Below are 20,833 nucleotides of genomic sequence, written 5' to 3'. Positions count from 1 at the left end.
TAGTTACTTTCCACCAGGGTCACGGAGAGTTCACTAAATGCTGATAGACTGTATTCTGTATTAATGGCGCTAAGCTAACTGCCTCACAGAACTGCCAGAGCCCTTTATTTAAAGAAATAGCACTGTATTTCACAAGAAAATATTTCTAAGGCTTTCCTTACTGATAATTTGTCTAAAGAGAGACAGGTCTAATCATTTATATTGAATCTGGGAAGCCTAGAATTGGATGTGTTCAATGAGATACGTGCTTTATTTGAATATACATTTAGAGCAGCGTGCAACACAGATCATTAAAGCATTTTGTTTTCTTTTTATTTAACAAAATATCAGCAATTAGCTCCTTTGGCTAATTATTGGATTTTTTTAGCTGATTCTTCGGCTACAAAGGATTGCTTGTGCCTTTTTACATAGTTTCCAGCAGCAAGAAGAGACTCACAGCACGGATTGCATTTCTTCTCTTCAGCAAGGGGAAGAGGTCTGCAGCTCATCTGCATCAGTTCATCTATAACACTGAGCCAGGTGACGGGGCTGGGACTTATCCCTGCACACAGGACCTGGTTCATCCATCCACAAGCGTATCAGGAGTGGGGGACTTGTTTCTGGCAGTAGGTAAGATTCTTACTCCCTTGCCTGAGAAATGAAAGCCATAAACTAGTTCTTGCTGGTACTTATGTAAATTCCCTATTAGAGGTGGTTTGAAAAGTGTGTTAGTTAGAAACCAGTTCTTGTAATAGTTGTGTATATGAAGTGACTTTACAGCACAATTAACTAGAAGAATGTTGTAGATTGAATAAATTCTCTCCACTGAGATAGTGCAACCCATTGAAATCTATGTGACTGCACTTGGAATCCTCTGCATGGAGGGCTTGGTAATGCAGCCCATATCCTGCCAGCACTGAGACGAAATCCAGAAACTGTGATATCTTGAGAAGGGCAGGTTCAGCTTCTTGAGTGATAAACTGTCCATAAATGTAGTGAAAGAAGTTGAAGGTCATATTTCGTGGGAAAACAGATCCTGAGGCACCATTAGAGTCTCAGTGCATGCAAACGGGTTTCAGCCTATTGTTTTAGGGAAGCTGTACTGTTGTTTATCTGTGTAAGATGGCACTGAATGACCCCAAACAAGTCTGAGTTAAAGTACATAGAGAGAGAATTAATTAGTCAGGCACTTAACTATGAGCTTAACGTTAAGCATACAAAATGAAAGGAGATACATAATTTTGTTAAAATGACTTCAGTGGCATTGTTTGTATGTTAAAAGTCAATCACTGAACTTATCTGTTGCATTATATCAGGGTCTAATATGGCTTCTGCACTTATTTACAGATCTAAAAGTTTAATGCGTTTACCGTGAACTCTTGCTGCACATCAAGAATTGATTGCTGCCCACAGACAAGTGGGGTAAGAGCAGTGTAGCCTTGGTCTTAAAAACTGAGGGATAGCAGGGAGCTGAACGTAAATAGAGAAGATGCCCAAGGCAGGTTGGTCTTCAGCAGTTCACCATCAGCAGATCAGACTTTCCAGAGCCTTGAAGGCTGAGCAGACATCACTGGTTTTGCCATTAGACCCAGGGGAAACAGCATTAGGCCACTGCTGAGTGCTTTTGAAAACTTTTGCTCATTGGGTTGGAAATGGTAAGAGAGGAACGTCTCCACGCATGAAGGTGAGTTCTGGTCTTTGTCACTCATGCATATGCTACCTATATTTGGGACCTCCTGTCACCTCATCATTAGTTGGACACAGTTACCTTTTGCTCTCAGAACTCAGTGTGGGTAAAGGTAACAGACCTCAAAACCCAGACAAATGGATCTTTGTAAGAGAGACCTGTGAGCTGGGCTACCCCATCTAGCTCCATCTTCACACATATGGGAAGAGAGGTCTGGGGAGGTCTAGGCAAGAAACCAGTATTCCCACTCACTAACAATTAAAAAAGAGATGTTCCTGAGTGATGTACTCAGCGCCTTCAGTTCTCACTGGGGTAGAGTTCCTTTGGGACTACTTTCCTGTGTCTTTAGGGGATGTAACCAAATTATACCACATGAGAGCTTGTAATTTTAATGCTATGCTGTAAGGGAAAACTATAAACATAACAGGAAAGACTGGATGTTTTCCATTCATATTTTTAGAAAGGTTTCTTCTCATCTGTACACATTAGTTTTCCAGCATTTTTGGCAAGATTTAAATGAATTATTTAACTGGAATTGAAAAGCAAGTCTTACTTCTAAATTAAGCCAATAAAAGCTCTTTTTTTTTTTTTTTTTCCTTCTCTAATTCTTCGAATGTTACCACAGAAGATAAAGATAAAATCTAGATCCAAGAGGTGATAAGGCTATCAAAATACCAAACCTCTGAGCTGATGGGTGGGAGGCAGAGCTTGGAGAGTGATGACAGACTGTGATCAGAAGTGTGGTCAGTGCAGCTGAAGTGATAAGACTTTAACCAGAAGTATTTCCATCTTGTGGCAGTCCTTTGTGACGGGTACCACTGCTCCAAGAACTCTTGTGTGTGGTGTAAAAAGCGGGAAATCAGGAGTGGACCCTGGCTTGGAAGATCAATCTCTTCTTGTCTATTAATGGGAACTCAGCAGAAATGATGAGTAAGAACCCAGCAGGAGGCTTTGTTTCAGAAACTGGAACCTGCCCGAAAGAAACACTTGGTAGGAGAGATGAGCTCTGCTGCCAGGGCCGTGCTGTGGTCACTGCTTGGTCTGGCCAGGCTGAAGCTCGAGATGTTTTACAGGCTGAACCCACAGTCTGGGGATCAGCAAACCCATTCTGCTTTGTGTGAGAGGTAGTAGCCCTTGCTCCTCACTCTGCAAAGCTTAAAATGCGCATTTCCTTGGGTAACATGTGGATAACATCTATTTACTGGGAAAGCCAATCATCTGAGTTGTGGAGCGGGAGATTTTTAATGCCCATACCCACCCCCTCACAAAAAATCTCTCTAGTATTTCCATGCTTCCCCTTTTTCTGTTAAGACAAGATTTTCTCCTGCAACTGAACGGTAAATGTTTCATAAACAGTCCCTCCGTCTGCAAGTGGACCTTGAAAATTGATTATTTTATGTTTGTTTCTTTTAGTCTCCAAATGTTTCTACCATTATGAGGCGGGCAGTTATTTTGCTAGGAAGGAATGCGAAGAATTAGAGAAGTTGAAAGTGATTAGGACTCTGTCTTTTAAGACAGAGCCAGTCACAAAGCCTGGCATTCAGCCTGCGTGGAGCGAGCATCATAAGACACCCTGAAGCCTTGAAATCCCTGGGTATTGAACCCCATGGGGTGGCTTTTGCATTTATCAGGGAAGAGACGATATTGAGGAGACAGCTTTCTTCATATTTTAAAGGTCTCTGAGTTAATATTTATTCTAAGTAGTTGTTTATTTTTGGGTACTTTTATTGTTTCTAGGAAGGCCACAAAGAGTTCAATGTTATGGAGAAATGGTTACTTTGTGTTTATGGTTAAAGCAAAAACAAGAAGAAAAAAAAAAGTGCCAAACAATCCTGCCCCAGTTCTTTATTTAAGGAGACAATGTACTTTCCACCCATGCACAGGCAGTGCTTTACAGGCTGTATAATAAAACGCTGTTCCAGATATTGTCTAAATAGAAACAGATTTAACCCTGCTGTTGTGACTTGCATCGCTGGGTAATGAAAGTTTTCGGTCTGGTTTTACTGTTTTATCCTCGCTGTGAACTGTGCATCCACAAAACCTCGTGCACAGAGACCTGTTGTTGCAGTGCCATCTGTTTGTGTAGGAAAGGTGGACATCCCCTGAAACATGAGGCAACAGCGAGGCTTTGGCCTTCTCTGTTAGGTCATGAATTCAGTCCTCAAGGAGGTATTTCCTACAAAGACCACTGATCATAAAACAGAGCCCCGTGGTTTCCAATGGGAGCTTCGGGTGCTCATGATAACAAGGTGGTGGTCCCTATTTGTGAGATAGGTCTGAAACCCAAACATTTCTAAGCTTAAAGCTCTTTGAAAGTGAGTTAAATCATTTACCCCTGCAGTTGTCCACGAAGGGCATACTCAGAACTGCCGAAAAGATTCTTTAATTTAAGTTGGCTTTGACAATTACCCACTGCTGTGTTACCTAAAGCAATCTCCAAGCATTTCTCCATGGGGGGAAAGACCTATGATAAGAGATAGTCCCTGAAGATCCGAGAACAAAAGATGGGCTGCAGCATATGCATGTCAGGAAACGGTCCATTACTCATGAATTGCTCCATTTCCGTACACCAATGGGGGTCACCCTGTCACTGAGGACCAGAAAGATTATAACAATAATATAAGTACTGCTTTATTTACAATTTTACAAGAAAACAACTTTCCATAGCCATTACAGAATGACTGTTTTTTTAAAAGTTTCCACAAATAAAACACTCTCAGAGGACAGTAGGAAGTTTGCAATTTGAAGCATTTTGCAGTGGGACTAAAGGCACATTTCCATGTGTCACTGAGCTGGAGCCAGCTGTTGGGGCATGAACTAGGAAGAACCAGATTCTCCTCTTTGTTCCCCTGCAGATTTCCTGTGTGACCTTGAACAAGTCACTGAGTTTCTCTGCCTGTGTGTACTGGCAGTACTCTGTTTTCCCTTTGACACCCCATGACGCTCCCTTAATCTGCTCTGTTATCTGGAATACTGCAGTGAGAGGCACTGGCACCATTGCCATGATGGGGATCTCATGCTGTAGGAGTTCTCCGTACCTAGAAATTTAGCATCTGGGCAGTATAGAATCATAGAATCACTTGAGCTGGAAGAGACCTTTAAAGGCCATCTAGTCCCACTTTTCTGCAGTGATCAGGGACACCCACAGCTCCATCAGGCTGCTCAGAGCCCATCCAACTTGACCTTGGATGTCTGCAGGGATGGGGCTTCTACCACCTCTCTGGGCAACCTATGCCAGTGCCTCACCAATTTTATTGTAAAAAAATTCTTCCTTATATCCGGTCTAAATCTCCTCTCTTTTAGTTTGAAACCATTTCCCCTTGTGCTGTCACAACAGGCCCTGCTAAAGAGTCTGTCCCCTTCTTCCTGGCAGCCACCTTTAAGTACTGAAGAACTGCTCTCAGTTCTCCCCATAGCCTTCTGTTCTCCATGCTGAACAGCCCCAGCTCTCTCAGCCTGTCCCTGTTGGAGAGGTGTCCCATCCCTTGGAGCATTTTTTGGCCCTCCTCTGGAGGCGCTCTGACACTGCAAGCACTTTACATTCTGCCCACAGCAGGGGCATGGAGGCTAGATGACCTTCAAGGTCCTTTACAACCCATGCCATTCTGTGATTCACACTCCCATCGGCCTGTGCCAGCCCCCTGTAGCCTGCCTGTGCATTCTGATCCCAGCAGTGGAAAGACTGCAGGAGGGATGCTGGGACTGGGCCATGGTGCATTTCCCACCTGCAGGTCAGAGGTAACAGGATTCGCCTGCTGCGTGAGAAACCATGTGAATGAGTACGAGTGACAGCAAGGGCAGGCATCATTACCATAATGCCTGTCTTACAGGTGTTGGAGGTAGTCACTGGAACAACATCGCCCGAAATTTGTGTCCACTTGAAATGCTCCATGTTTGTAATCGCCGTGCAAGAATGAGCAGGTATGACTCTGATTCTTATCATCTAGCATTAAAACACAACAATCACCCCAGCCCACCTCTTAGTATTCATTTTACTTATTAAAGCTTCCCAACAAGTCTCTGCAGTGATGTTATCTGCTAAATTGTGTGAGGTTTCTGATCATTAAGTGGATTGGTCTTCAAAGAGCTAAATGAAAATGAGCAATAAATATCAGTGTTACTTAGGTCGTATAGTGCAAAATGACAAGGAGACCGAAAGACCTTCTGGCAACTGTTAGAACAAACAAGTGTGGAATATATTCACTAATGCTTCTTGCGGGTTTTCAGAAAGTTTTTAATTATTTGGAAAAGCAAGTTAAAATGGAGAAGCAGACTTGATCTTAAGCTGGAAGAGGTAGGAACTCCCAGCAGGCTTTTTTGTTCCACTGCTGTGACCTGGAGTTATGTGCTTTACTGCTGTACTAACTCTCCTCTCTGCAGAAGGAGCATTGTAATATTCATGTATGCGCTGAAGATATTATTATGGCAATTTCTCCAGTGCTTTGCACATAAACAGATACATTTAAGAAGGTGAGCCTCCCGCTGGTGGGTGTAAACATGAGCTTCAAGTTTTGCACCTGCAATTGCATTTCCTGTGTGTAACTGAGCACTCGTACCAGTAGAAACCTGACTGCAGAGGTAAATGAGGCGGCAGTGGTTGCCGTAACTTCTACTTGTAGCTGTGTTTTCATTCACTTGGAAAAATAAGCAGCCACAACAGTTGTTGGGGCAAATTGCATCCCCAACCAGGGAGTATGAAAATCGCCCACACAGGCACTGTAAGGAATATTAAACCGCTGCGTGATTTCTTTGGTTGTATTCTAAGGACTGATTTTTACATGGGCAAAAACATGATGAAAAATTATTCAAAAACGTTGCAGCTTCTTGTGTCATACCTCCATACCGTCTCCTGTTTGGCATGGACAGATCCCCAACCCCCCACAGTCCCTCTCATCCTGCCCTCAGAGGCCGGAGTTTTGCTCTGGTCAGGACAAGGGGTTCTCCTTGCCCCTCACCAGCTTTCCTTCTTATGGGGAAGCAGTGTTCAAGAGGGATCACAGTAGAGAATTTCTCCAGTAATAAAAATACCAAAATGTGACTGTACTCCTTCGTTAGACTCTTTCAAGGTCTTGGCTGTTGGCATCTCTCTCACAATAACTGAAGCATGCTGAGTGAGAAGCACACCCGAAAGAAAACAGGGAGTTCAAAGGGGAACTGGAAGATGGAGGCAAACAGAAAGAAATGGAAGTGTCATATTTTTAAACAGAAAACAAAGAAGCCTATAACCTAAAAACCCACAAGCCTGAAGGTAACAGTCATTTCCTATTTCTGTGCAAACTGTTGGGGTTTCTCTGAAGGAAGTAGGGGGTGGGGAGAGAGAACAGTTCCTGGTATTTTCCTGAGATTAGAAAGCAAATCAAAGTTATCAGGTTTCCTTTGTGACTGAAATAAGTGTTTTGAAAAGTGTGAACTCCACCTTAGTATAATCCTGTGCTATATGGTGAAGGATGAGTTACTGGGGTGATGGCTGGGAAGGAGACAAGGAATCTTTACTCGCAATTGACCCCACAGTGTTGTTCCTTATGTGTAAGGGAAAAAAATCTGGCTCAAAACCAGAATGGTTGGGTACTGGAATGGGCTGCCCAGGGAGGTGGTGGAGCCACCAACCTTGGAGGTGTTCAAGAACAAAGGAAATGTGATACTTAGAGTAATGGTTTAGTGGGCATTATTGGTGGTAGGTGGATGGTTGCACTAGATGATCTCAGAGGTCTTCTTCAACCTTAATGTTTCTATGATTCTATGACTGCATCCTTCTTGGCAGTCAGTAACACGTGAGTCATTTACACCTAAGGACTGTGCAGCCCTATGCAGTGAGACAGCTTCCAAGCTCGTATGGATAATTTGACATCTCTGTCACATGGTGACTTAACCAAATGTACCTGAAAGCTTTCTCCTCCTTGGTGAAATATTTATTCACAAAAAGCACCAGTTGTGTAAGAGTCAATATGAGATATCTAGAGGAAGTCCATTAATTGGTTTCAGAATGTCTTCAAACAAGACTGAAGCAAATCAAAGCAGTGTAAGGTAATGGTAAAATTTATAGTTCAAAATCAAGTTATGCAGTACTTCTTAAATTCAATATTTTAAACTTCTGTGGAAGCATCATAAGGCTTTTAGATTGTACTTGTGATCCAGCATGATGTGCAATACTTCAGCTCACCTTCTGCAGATAAGGGAGATAGGCATAGCATGGGGAAATGAAGTCTTAAATGTGCTTGCTAGGTACAGGCAGCAGGGCGTAGGGACCTGGGTTCATCTGTGGTTGAGCTCTGCGCCCATCCCTCTTCCTCTGCTTCATACAGGCATTATCCACCTGCACAGAATGGACGGGCCCCAATGTAGAGGCTTTGCTAGCTTTTAAAGGGTCTGGTCTCCTATGACTTGAGCAAGGGCATGGAACTGAGAAGCTGAATGCCAGTGGGGTTTGCTCCCTTTTTCTGGTTAATAGTTATTTGGCTGAGGAGGGCAGTTCTTTTACAGGGGAAAAAAAAAAAAAAAAAAAAAAAAAAAAAGGGTAATTGTGGTCTCAGGTCTCTGGTCCTAAAATAGGAGAATCTAAAGCTGAAATGGTTTGGCTTGCTCTGAAGCCTGGCGTGCAGGGCCCATGTTTTTAAAGACGTCATTTTGCATTTGTTGCGTCAGTTTGGATTTACATACACTTCTGTGAAATCTGAGCCATAAATGTTGATTTTAAACAAAGACATTTCCATAGGATCTTTATTGTCTGTGTAGTGGTGAAGTGCTATGAATAATTTTTCCCAGGTGCTTAAACAGGTGGTGTCTTCAAGGGAAGCAGGGCTTCTTTCATGTTCCCTATAATTTGTGCTGTCTTAAGCCTTCATTGTCAATGTCTTGGGCGAACGTTTATGACTGTTTGAATAGTGCCTTCCCACAAAGATGCTTGGTACCCAGCTCCTCAATTGGAATATAAGTGCTACAGTTATTTATTTACAGGGAAGGAAATAACACAGTGGCTCTATTTGCTACTCCTAAATTTATTTTCTCTTCTTTTGTGCAGTGTAAAAATGTTAGTCATCACCAATGGCCCTTGGAAATAAGCTTTCCAAATATATTCTCATACTCTATATAGATGCACTGATTACACTCCAGCAGGTCGGCAAGGGGAAATCTGAAATAGTGGCACTAAATGACAAGGGAAAAAATCACTGGAGAGAAAATTCTCCATAAAAATCTGAGGATGATTATGGAGCATAGGCAAATGTCACCAGCGCTGGACTGCAATTCTTGTTGAGCCCTCAGTTCTCAGACACCATTGATTAAAGTTGGATGGAAAAGTGCCATACAGCAGAGCAGACTCACAGGCTTCAGCTCCTGCTTCCATCTGCTCTTTGGGCTGCGAGTTCAAACCTGCATGATAAAATTGGGATTTTTAATCTTGTGTTCAGGATCCAAGCAAAAATAGTTGGAGAGAAGAGAAGGAGCTGGATGGTTGCTGTTAACATACAGAACTTGTGAGACTGCCACTTTTGTTAGGATCTCACGTTCAGAAGTGGGAAGGAAGCTGTGGCAGCCAGGTTTGGAAACGTGGACTGATGTGGCTGTGAGATTCCATTTCCTCATTCCGTTTTTTGAAAAGCCATAACACACAATAGTCGCTTTCCTAAGAAGCATGTGTCATGAACTTGGATTTATCAGCATTTTTAAACATAATGGAAAACTATGCTTGCTGAGATCCATCAATTATGAGGGCACATTTAAGCTGTATAAACATTTCCATGTGGTTTTGGGGTCTCCCTCAGTGATGTCCTATGGCTGTCCTGTCCACGCTCATTGCTAACATGCAGAGAATCCTCCATAACTTAAGATACTGCAGAAGTGAGGGACTGATCTTTCCCTGGTGTATATACGTGTGGAAATCATCTGTGTGCACAGAATAGGGAGGGGGAGGCTGCACATGGGTTTCAGGGGCATGCTTGGAGGAGGTGGTACTCTGACAAGCCAAGATACTACTTGCTCAGCCAAAGAGTTCAACCAAGTAAGACACAGAGGTGTGGTGCTGTAGGATAGTATCACCTCTGCTTCTCCAGCCACATGCAGATCATTTCTAGGATAACAGCAATAGCCAAAGTGCACATTTATATATACATACATATATGTCTGTGTGTGTGTGTGTGTGCATACACAATCCTTTTTTCATTTGTTCCATAAAAGCTGCTGTTAGGGCCTGTAAACTGAAGCAAACTACCAAGTGCCTACTTTGTTCAGAAATAATCTGAAATACTTTTTCTTTTTTTCTTTTTTTTTTTTCCTCCTCCTTGTTTTTCCAGCCATATGGATTTGCCAGTTCACTGCATCATTGCATGTTTATAACACAGCATTTCTTCAGCAGCTGTCACTATCTCACAGTGCCATAGTACATCTTACGTATTGAGTTCCAAACCATGATACAATAGAAAACAGCTTACATTTAAAGAATAGAAGGCCCTCCCTTGACATCTATTTGGACACTGATTGTGGACCTCAGAAGGCAGAAGGTACTAGCAGCACCCTCAAATCTGTCTGCTGTTCCATCTGTATGTCAGGGCTATTAATTCACCACCGGTGCTTGACGTTTAGCAAGATGCAATTTAGGGCACGTTTCACAGAATCACAGAATCACCTGGGTTGGAAGGGACCTCAAGGATCATGTAGTTCCAACCCCCCTGCCTAGCAGGGCCACCAAACATACACATTTAGATCAGGTTGCCCAGGACCCCGTCCAACCTGGCCTTGAACACGTCCAAGGACGGGGCATCCACAACCTCCCTGGGCAGCCCGTTCCAGGGCCTAACCACTCTCCTTGTAAAGAACTTCCCCCTAACATCCAACCTAAATCTTCCCTCCTTCAACTTGGATCCATTTCCCCTAGTCCTGCTGTTGTCAGCCCTTTTGAAGAGTTTACTCCCCTCCTGGGTGTAGGTTCCCTTCAGCTATCGATAGGCTGCAATGAGGTCACCCAGCAGCCTTCTCTTCTCCAGGCTGAACAAGCCCAACTCCCTCAGCCTGTCCTCATAGGGGAGGTGCTCCAGCCCCCTGATCATCTTAGTCGCCCTCCTCTGGACCCTTTCCAAAATCTCAATGTCTTTCTTGTACTGAGGGCTCCACACCTGGACGCAGTACTCCAGATGGGGCCTCACAAGAGCCGAGTAGAGAGGGGCAATCACCTCCCTGTCCCTGCTGACCACCCCTCTCCTGATGGAGCCCAGGATCCCATTTGCCTTTCGAGCTGCCAGAGCGCACTGCTGGCTCATGTTCAGTCTCTCGTCCATCAGGACCCCCAGGTCCTTCTCTGCCGAGCTGCTCTCAAGGACCACTCCTCCCAGCCTGTACGGGTGCCTGGGGTTCTTCCGGCCCAAATGCAAAACCTTGCACTTTGCCGTGTTGAACCTCATTAGGTTCACCCGAGCCCAGCCCTCCAGCCTGTCGAGGTCCCTCTGAATGGCATCCCTTCCTTCCACCGTATCAACCGCACCACTCAGCTTGGTGTCGTCAGCAAACTTGCTGAGGGTGCACTCAATTCCCTCATCGATGTCATTAATAAAGATGTTAAAGAGCACCGGTCCCAAGACAGACCCTTGGGGGACACCACTTGTTACCGGCCTCCACCTGGACATAGAGCCATTGACCACCACCCTCTGTCTGCAGCCTTTCAACCAATTGCTTATCCATCGGGTTGTTCACCCATCAAATCCACTTCCCTCCAATTTGGAGATGAGGATGTGGTGGGGGACCATGTCAAAAGCCTTACATTTGGCAGAGAGATGTTTTTCTCTCTGCTAACTGGGAGCACACAAATTGGCTGCTGGGATGTAGCGTGGGATGCTGACTTGCTAATGGGTGTTTTCAGTCTAGGAAGAAGCTGGGTGAAAACAGAATGGGTGCACCCCTAAACAAAGGTTGTGTGCAAAATTGGGAGATTTCAATGAGCTGGATTACAGTTGCCCTCGGCCTCATCATAACAATGTTTGGATCACAGCTGAGCTTTAAAAAAAATTAATCTGTGATAATGTTCCTTGACCAAAATGATAAAGGATCTCTAAGAACTGCCTTGAGATGATGCTGTCTGGAAGGGGTAGGGAAGTACTGAGGCTCTCTGCTATTATTCCTGTCATCTTTGCCTGGCAGTCCTGAGAAAAGACCAAGAAGTGGGGAAGTTACTCTGTAGACTCTTTTGTCACATTGTCACTTGCTGCGTGCCTGCATTGGGCCAAAATGCAGGATTCTCTGAGTGTGTGACTCGGGCTCACCTCACTGTGTGAGAACATGTGTGGGTGTCAAGTCACAGGGAAAAGAACATCTTGCCCTTTTTCTCATGTAATCAGAGTGCTTAAATTCAGTCATGCTGGGGCAACCCCTACTGAAGCTTGGCCATCCAGACTGTATTTGGTGCAAGATGTTCAGGCTGTGGTACTTTTTCAGAAACTTGGTAGGTCTGACTTTCTGCTCATGCTTACCCTTTGACAGTCACCAGTAGCGGGAAGAAACATTTTTATTTTTTTTTCCCTAATGAATATTATGACACGATAGCTTGAATTATCAACATGTCTTGTAACATGTTGCAGATGGTGGTTTAATGATGTAACGTCACTTCATAGAAAAGAAAATACATACCTAGTAGTTAGCTCAAACTTCATCAGATAGCAGTAGATTGCAAATTGATGTTGCTATTTCCTCTCATGTGATCCTGTTTGATGATATTTTACAGAAAACAACCAGGAGATCTTTCTTCTTACAGTCAGTAATTAGCAGAGAAAGAGCAACTGTGCAGTACTAAGATTATCCAGCAGCAGAAAGAACATCCTAATCCCAGACATGAGAGACAGGATGTCCATTAGGAATGGTAGCCACTGATCAATAGTCTAATTTAGCATAGAAGGGTTTTATTGCTTTGGGAACTGGAAGAAGAGAGGGAGGTATTGCAATGTCTTTAGTTCCAGTCCTGCCTTTGCTGCTGATTCACCCCAAAGAGACACTGGCTGACTCCACTGCTTTTCCACAGCCATAGGATCAAGCAATAATTTTAAAATAGCAGAGCATTATGTGTTTTGAATATGCATTTGATTATGTATGGGGCAGCACAAAGGAAGAAAATCCATTTCTGATGATATCAAGAATAAACGGACGTTTGTCTACAGTTCATTTAGGATCAAATCCGCCAAATTTATGGGTCCTCAGGAAAAAAGTAAAATAAATCTCTTTTCAGACATTTGGTGCCTTTTTCAGTTTTTGTGAGGTTTTTTTCTTTTGGAAAATAAAAGTAAAAATAGAGATAAAATTCCAAAGCAGAACTTCAAAAACTTTATTTTTAACAAGTATGCAAATATCTCCTGCAGAGTATTAATTTTTCCAGAGCACCTTCGTCTCTCCATCACCTCCTGTGCTTATTTCTCAGAAATAAGATGGTAACTGTGAGGTGATGAAGTGCATCATCTTCAGTGGAACCACCTTCAGTGGCTGCCAAGGGTTTTTCTAACCAGGTGAAGGGGTAGAAGTTGCTATTACTGCACAAAGTGGTAATTAAGAGTAAGCGTTACCTGTAAAAACTTTATGTGCTGGAATTTACATCAAGGTCATGTAATCACATGGGTAGGAGACAGTTCTCATCCTTGCTCTGTTCCTCGGAGGAATTGCTGCTGGTCTAAAGCCCAGGGAGGACAAGTCTAGCATAATGCAGGAAAAGTGATAAAATGGTGGCACCAGTCTAATAGATTTTCAAGGAGATTGAGCAGGAGCCACTGAAGGTAGCAGTGAGGCATAGAAAGCAAAAGTACACCAGGCCTTGTTTAATTATCTTTTTCACACTGCATTAATCATTGCAAAAACAGGATTATGCCTATTTTTACATCAGGGTTGAAGGGTAATACAAATGTCATTTTGAGCACTGTCTGTCATTAGCAACTGTTAAATTAAAGGTTTGAAGAGCAAAATAATGAAGGGAGGCTGCTCCCTTGACCTATTTTTCACCAACTTCTTCCTCTTTGACCTCTGAATCTGAATTTCCCTTATCAAATCATCATCTGATTTCCTATGAGTGTTCTTGCTTTCCCCAGCCCCCATAGCCATGCTGCTTGTTCCGATGACCTCGCTCTTCAGCTGTCTTATTTTATGTGCTGGTTTGACAGTCAGTCATTTTTTTTCCTCCTGAAGCATCCGTAACTCTTCGTTCTCTAGTTATCTTTCCCCATCTCCAGTTGCTCTTTCAGCAGCTCCACTGGAGCCATGGCTGACCTCAGGCTCCATCGCCATCTGTTTAAATCTTCACCACCAGTTACCATTGTCCAAGCCTCAGACCCAGCCTTATCCCTGTGTTATGACTTCTCCTCATTAGGAATCCAGAATTTCCTTCAGGATTCCTGTTTTTTTTCTCTGAGTTACTCACTCTTCCATCTCCTACGTGGCTCCCGGTTCCTCTTTTTTGACTGCACCTTTGAAATAATTTAAATAATTCCTCTTTTTGCTATGGTCTCAATCCAGACGTGATCATAATCTGACATTTCAAAAAGAGGCACATAAAAAAAGTTTGGCTGCTTATGTGCTTACAGTATGGTTTAATGATGCGGGATCCATTCCCACCCCCACAAGGGCAATAAATGAGTCATGAAGTTAAATATACCTGGTCCTATGCTTGCATAGTTACTTGTCGTACACTCGAGGAGGTAAAGGTTGTGTACTGAATTTGTCTGTGGCAGTTGTCTCAGTGAAGGCTCATGGTGACTGCTGCAGAAAGCCGTGCAGTTTTTAATGTCCTTAGAAGTCTCATGTTGCATTCTACCAGCAATTCCCACTGAATGCGTAGGGAAATTTATGGGTCTGAATTTATGGGAGGGGGCTTAAAAAAAGAAATGCGTGTTGTCTTCTGGGGTGGAATTTATTCTAATCTTTTCAGCTCCTTCCACTCATGTGTCAGCATAAACTCTGACATATAGCCCAACTTTTCCCTGTGCAGACTCTGATTGCTCTGTATTCTCTCTGGCTTGGGCATATGGAGGAGCAAATGTTGCCAAGTTAGGCAAAGTTCCAGTTGGTGTGTGAGATGCTGTGTTTTTCAGTGGGGTGAAATAGCAGGACCCTAGTCTGAAAACCAGAATAGAACTATTTCTAGTGATTTAAGGATGTGAAATGAATCGAATCAGTCACAGCTCTGATTTTGGTGGAATGTGTGGGAATGTATCTTTTCTCATTAGCTTCCATTGGCCATGATCAGTCTTTATCACCCATACCTCTACCTGAGCCATCGACAATAGACTGCATCTGTTTCTACTTTACTAATTTGATCTACCTGGGAAAACTACTCTTGCAGGAACTTTAAAGAGGAAAAATAGCACAATTTATAATCGCTAATACAATTGAGCTCTAAGCACCCTTGTGCAGGTTCCTGATTCTGCATAGTTCTACTGCTGACCCAGTAAGAAGTTTTATGACAATCCAAAAGCCTTCTTTCCAAGGACTGTACGTAAACACACAGCAAAGGCATGTGTATAAACTGTTGGTTAGAATAAGTGATCTGAAATATACGCAGGTACAAAAATTTGCCCATTTGTGCAACAGTGGGTGAATAAATGTAGTAAAAACACTTTTTGGTTCTTTTTTTTTTTTTGTGTGTGTGTGTGTGTGTGTGTGTGTGTGTACCAGTATGTGTAGTTACATGGGTTTGTATTATAATAGTAAAGTTGTTAGCTCAGGTTTTAAGACGGACAGTTTTATTCAGGAAGCTAAAGCATGGCTCAGTCCTGGAGAATGACTGTGTGAGTAAGTTATTCCATCAACTCAGTGCAGCAGGTATTTTTCACCTTGTTCCAGAGAAGGTGGGAGGATATAGCAACTGATGGAGACAGGATACCAGACAAGATGGAGCATTGGCTTGATTCCATATGATAATTTCAGCTTAATTGTTTTGCCTTTAGGCTGCTGTATCTGATTAGGCCAGTCTCTAGCTGATCCAAGGTTAGGAGAATGCAAAACCACCGTAGGGTTGTGCTAAACACAATGCAGCCAGGCCAAATAATCTGGGTCATTTATGCATGCAGATCTACAGATACAAGCACACATGCAGTTTTGCATGGGAACATAGCATACAGTAGCTCCAAATTTGGGAGGGGAATTAGTAATTTGCTGAGATAAAAGTTGTGGCCTCTGTAGCAGGCTATGTAATCATATAAATAAATACAAAAGTCCACTTTGGAGCAGCGTTCTTTTAATACTAATTGGATGCAAAAAATGTTATCACATTAGTAACCTTCATACCTTTATAATAACTCTTTTATTGTACCAGCCAGCTTGGTTTTCACTAATATGATACGAAAGACTTGCTAATATATTAGGAAAGTCACTAACACTATTAATTTACTAGATAAATTACTTCTCTATCTTGGAACTTTAAATGAAATGGAATTCACTAATCCTAATTGGTTTGCCTTCTACCAGAATTATTTCCCATTAGTTCAGCATGTTTTCTTTTTTCATACTTGAACAGAAGAGATTTCTTAAACTCAAAGCCTTGGGGTACAGTATATGGGTTTATTAATTATCAGGTATTCATTCAAGGGGGTTAATTAAGCAATAACTTTCCATTGACTGGAATATACAAAGGAATAAAAGGCTTGACTTGTCCTGCTGATTAAAGCACCGAGGCCATTGTGTCATCATTTTGTTCCATTTGGTTGTGGGAGAATAAAGATTTTTCCACTGTTTAACATAATTGGCTGAGAGCTCGGAGACCCCATTCCTTGTGTATAGGAACTTTGTTGTTTTGTTGATTTTTGCCCTTCTTTTCACCCTGCCTCTGCACGGCGGCGAGTGCTGTGACCTTCCCTTATGGCTATAGACCTCAGTGCTGTGACCACATTTTGTCACCTGGGTTTGAGAACTGCAATGCAGCAAAGGAAGCTGAACCCATGGGGAAACGAGAAGCTGGTGCTGAATGCGAGCTGCCTGCTGAGTAAGCAGGGTATCGTGCTGTAAGCACATGACACTGATGCTGAGGAATTGGCGCTTGGCTGCGTATTGGCTTCCAGGCAGAGTTTATGGTGTTGGCTTTGACGTTTGGGTTTGATTCAAACCTCTTTGGAATCAGTGGAAAGTCTTGCCATGTACTTCAATTGATTTTGGACCAAGCCCAGAAATCTCTGAATAGCTTGTCTATGCAAGAGACACCCTCTCTTCTCAGGGATATTGCCTCATCCTTTGAGAGGAGCAGCATGTCAGCTAGAACATCTTTTCTGTGAAAGAGAACGCGCTGTTCTCAAGTGAGTTCTTGAGCCTCTTGTTAGAGATCCTGCAGTCTGCAGCTCATCCTGCAGGGAGTTGGCTCTATTGACTTTTTGGGTGTCCCTTTGAGATGTGGATCCTCCAAGGGCATAAATTTATACATTAGAATAGGTGGGAGAGAAGGGGGGGGGTTTCCTAGAACTTTCCTAGGTCCAACTGAACTCCATTTCCTGTAACAGCTTCCCCGGGGCTGTGGCAATCTGCTTTAATTAGAGCAGCCTCTGAGCATCTCTCGATTATGCTGAGGAATGGGGCTTCGCTGTGAATTTAGCTGACCCAAGCTGTGGGAGCGCAAAGGCCATCGTTGCGCAGGCCTCCCACGTACCTTCATTTGCACTTTGCAAGTCTTTAGCCCTAACCAGCTCTCTGCTGTCCAGGCTCTGGAATCATTTATAAAAGAAGCTTGTGGTTGTGTCTGTTTGTTGGTAAATGCATATTATACACGAGCTGGAGCTGGCTGGCTGGCTGAAACTGCTACTTGCAATCAGCTCTGCATCACTGAGTCAGCGCATCCCGAAGCCTTAGCACATCTCTGCCCAGGGGAAGCAGGGCTCCATGCTCACCGCACCCAGGAAGGTGGGGCTCCAGGTACCAGCGGTGGAGCCCACTCATCTCAGCCAGAGGAGGAGAAGGAGGTGGAGCTGCCGGCTGAAAAAGTGTGTGATGTTAGAGTGACTGCTGAGTTTATTCTCCAACAAGTGTTAGCATGCTCTTCTCATTTGATTGTTTTGGTGATTGTGGTAAAGTGCAAATGTTACGCAATGGTAGGACTGGTAACGCTGGCCACTGCCAACTGTAGTGCCAGGAATCATTTATAAGCTTCCCAGCAATGAGCTTTGTCAGCACACGCTTCACCTCCAGTAACCATTGTAGGCACCAAATTCTGTCATGAATGAGACATCCCTTCCATCGGAGAAGACCACATCACTCCTCTGGAAGAAAGGCTTCTTGCTTGAGCCACCCTTTCCTCTTTCAAATCTTGCAAAATATCTCTGCAGGTCAACCAGAGAAGCTGAGATGCCAACATCACCCAACTGAGCGGAACACTTTGGTAAAATGAAGAGATTTCAAAATCTCAACAAGAAAGGCTGTAAGATTGCCTTGAGTGTTTGAAATAATGTATATGAGCATATATCTAGGTATACCTGTATAACGACATGAGCCAAATGACTTGCTTTGGCTTGCTTATCATTCTAAGACATAAAACAGGTAATCTAGCTTTATTTGACACCTACGATAATCATCCAAGAAAATGAGAGGCTCTGTAATGGAGGTCTATAAACAGGTCTTGCAGGTCATTCGCACAAGTTGGCTGTGCACGCCAGAGCTCTATGGAAACGTGGCTATAAACACTGGTTTGGATCAAGAGCTTCTCCACTGACAGAAAAGACAAAAACTAAAGCTGTGCAAAACTGAGTAAGTCTCAGAAAATGATTCACCCTCTTAATTAGTTTTCCATTTTGGTTCATAGAATGCCCTTAGGTGGCTGCAATGGGCTCGAATTTCTTCTTTCTGGGCAGAGTTCACCTTTGCACGAGGACTGGGAAGCACTCCTCTCCCACCCTCCACTCTCAGAAGAACCCAGGCAGAATCCTTTAAGGGAATATTTTCCTTTACCCAAATTATTCTGAATCACACTAATTTCCTAAGGCACAGTCACATGTGGCTAAGAGGCTTATTTAATTGCCACCACAATGGGCAGTGGGAAGCTTGTCCCCTTGCCTTACTAAGCAATGCCCTACTCACATCTCAGAGAAATAGCCCTAAGTGCACTGCAATTGTCTGTCACGACAGCCACCAGTAAAAGCAACTGCATGTGTGAGCAGTCCTTGCAGAGTGCAGCATTCTCTGGGTTTGCTTCCCAGTTGTCTTTGTGCTAGGAATCTTCATGGGTGAATCGAGAACTCATTAAAAGAGGCAGAGCCAGCAAGCAGAGTGAGGCATGCACTCCCTGAAAATGCAGGATACAAATGCCTCTGTTCTGCCATCTCGTACCAGCACAGCCTGAGCAAACTCATGCTGCAACGTGAACGTTCACACGCTGGCTTTATGTAAAGTTCATGTGGTCATTGAAGTTCAGTTCAGTAGGAATGGTTTGCTCTCTTTCTTTTGAGTAGTAAAAAATGGAGAGCTTTGCTCCAGCCATTTCTTTCCATGATTTACAACTACATCCTTAGGCACGGTTTTCCCACTGAAATACTTCACCCTGACCAGGACGAAAAGAGAGGAAAGAGTCCCCATGTCATGCCTCAGGCCATCCTAGGGAGGGGACTGGCAATTCAATGCCTTTTCTCTCCCAACTCTCCCCCTACAATAAGCTTTGAGAGGTGACTAAGCTGGGGAGAGGAGGTGGAGCTGTATGAGGTAGGTGTGTAGGAGGTTGCCGGTGGGGTTGTTCCAGCTTGTGCTGGGAGTCACCTTGACCCAGCATTGCAAAGGAAGTGTAAAACTAAATTTCTTCTTTCCATTCCTGCCCCACCAACTGCATAGCATAAAATGTATCACCTTCTTATTTTCAAATAGCATTTCTATATGCATTATTAATGTAACTAAAACCCAAGCCTTCAATTTATCACTCCCTGGACACTTACACATAGAAACGTATGTTATATCATTGTCTGTTTAGTGATGGTGTTAAGTTTTAGCTGGAAAAGAAAGGCATGGTGTTAGGAACTATATCTTTCCCAAAGGGAATACCAAAATCTTACTTTTTTCAGGACAGCAGTGTGTAAGGGTCCCCCCGGCTCTGGCTGTAGGGGGACAGCTGGGCAACAAGAGGCCATGGCCTGTTTTACCCTATCCCACCAGTCAGGAGCTTGAATTTGGCTGCCTCCACCATTGTACCTGCATTAATCAGTGATTTGACTGTTTTCCTCCTTCCAGGGTTTTCCTGATAAACATCAGTTTAAAACCCAAACCTGTAGCCCACTAATAAATCATGGTTATTTTGGTCTATCAAGCTTGCTCCTGGCTCAACCTTAACTTCCCGTGCCCTCAGGAAGACTTAGATTTGGGTGCTCCATAAGGTGCCAGAAACAGAGGAAAGTTTATGTAGCTGGGGGATTTTAACAAACCATCAGAAAACCTAGAGCTCCCCATAGAAGTTGCCAGCAAAGAATGCATTCTCCTAGTCAGCTTGGCAGAAAAAGAACAGACACCTCCAAGAAGCCCAGCAGGGGCTGTGGTTTTGGCCCAGTGAGATTTTAAAGTTGAGTTTCCCATCAAAGCCACATGAAGTCAGTGAGGGTATTTCCATTGATTTGAAAGGGCTTTGAGATGTATCCTGAGTCCCAAACCCTGAGTCAGGTGCACGCTTGGGCAGCACAAGGGCATGAAAGGGAAAGGAGACATCTGCTCCCTTGATCCTCGAGGTGAGTTGGAGCTGCAAGAAGTGCTCCTGAAGCACCCTGCTGGAGTTTAGGATGCGGTTCCTGATGCCTGGCACCTGCGCTCAACTGCACCTGGGAGAAACCGGCTGCTCAACTCTGGGTACTGTCAGTGAAGACCAGGATTTCGACTCCTGTAATTAGCAGCTAATGTCAGGAATCAGCGTGCCAGGCAGCAAAGGGGTCTCTTCCCTAAACATCTGCCCCTGGCACCCCGCTAGGAGGAGAAAAATATGTACAGAGGGAATTAAAGTGACAGCCCCCACGATCTGGCGTATGTCACTGACTCCGAAGCTGATTTAACTGGGCAGCAGGTAGGAGAGACAAATATTCGCTACAGGAGCTGGAGAAAATGGAGGCGAGGCAGAATGAGATAAAACCTATTAGAGAGAGTGTTTTACAGTGCAATTCCTCGGGGGCTGGGGAGGAAGGAGAAAGCTCACCATAAATGGAAAAAGGCTCGAACTATAATTAATTCACCTTCTCCCAGCTTTGTACCATATTTATACTGTAT

The 20,833-nt window shown here is 43.6% G+C and overlaps 1 long non-coding RNA gene across 11 annotated transcripts in view; it reads left to right on the top strand.

Annotated features, from left to right (window-relative positions):
* The window catches only part of LOC122161891, a 346,860-nt gene that overhangs the window by 315,692 nt on the left and 10,335 nt on the right, over positions 1-20,833 (top strand). For 8 of the 11 annotated variants that reach the window (XR_006169331.1, XR_006169329.1, XR_006169337.1 and 5 more), the window contains 4 exons: positions 368-609; positions 1,327-1,401; positions 5,497-5,587; positions 6,722-6,914. This is a non-coding gene — a long non-coding RNA (uncharacterized LOC122161891). Of the gene's footprint in view, positions 1-367; positions 610-1,326; positions 1,664-5,496; positions 5,588-6,721; positions 6,915-20,833 lie in introns of all 11 variants that reach the window. The other 3 variants (XR_006169334.1, XR_006169333.1, XR_006169330.1) reach the window with 3 other exon arrangements.

The sequence above is a fragment of the Centrocercus urophasianus genome, unplaced genomic scaffold, assembly GCF_019232065.1.
Source record: "Centrocercus urophasianus isolate 14NV4802_14NV808 unplaced genomic scaffold, USGS_Curo_1.0 seq_2, whole genome shotgun sequence".
NCBI classification, from domain to species: Eukaryota; Metazoa; Chordata; class Aves; order Galliformes; family Phasianidae; genus Centrocercus; species Centrocercus urophasianus.
Note: the sequence above shows the minus strand (reverse complement) of the source record. Positions and strands in the feature narration are given on the sequence as shown.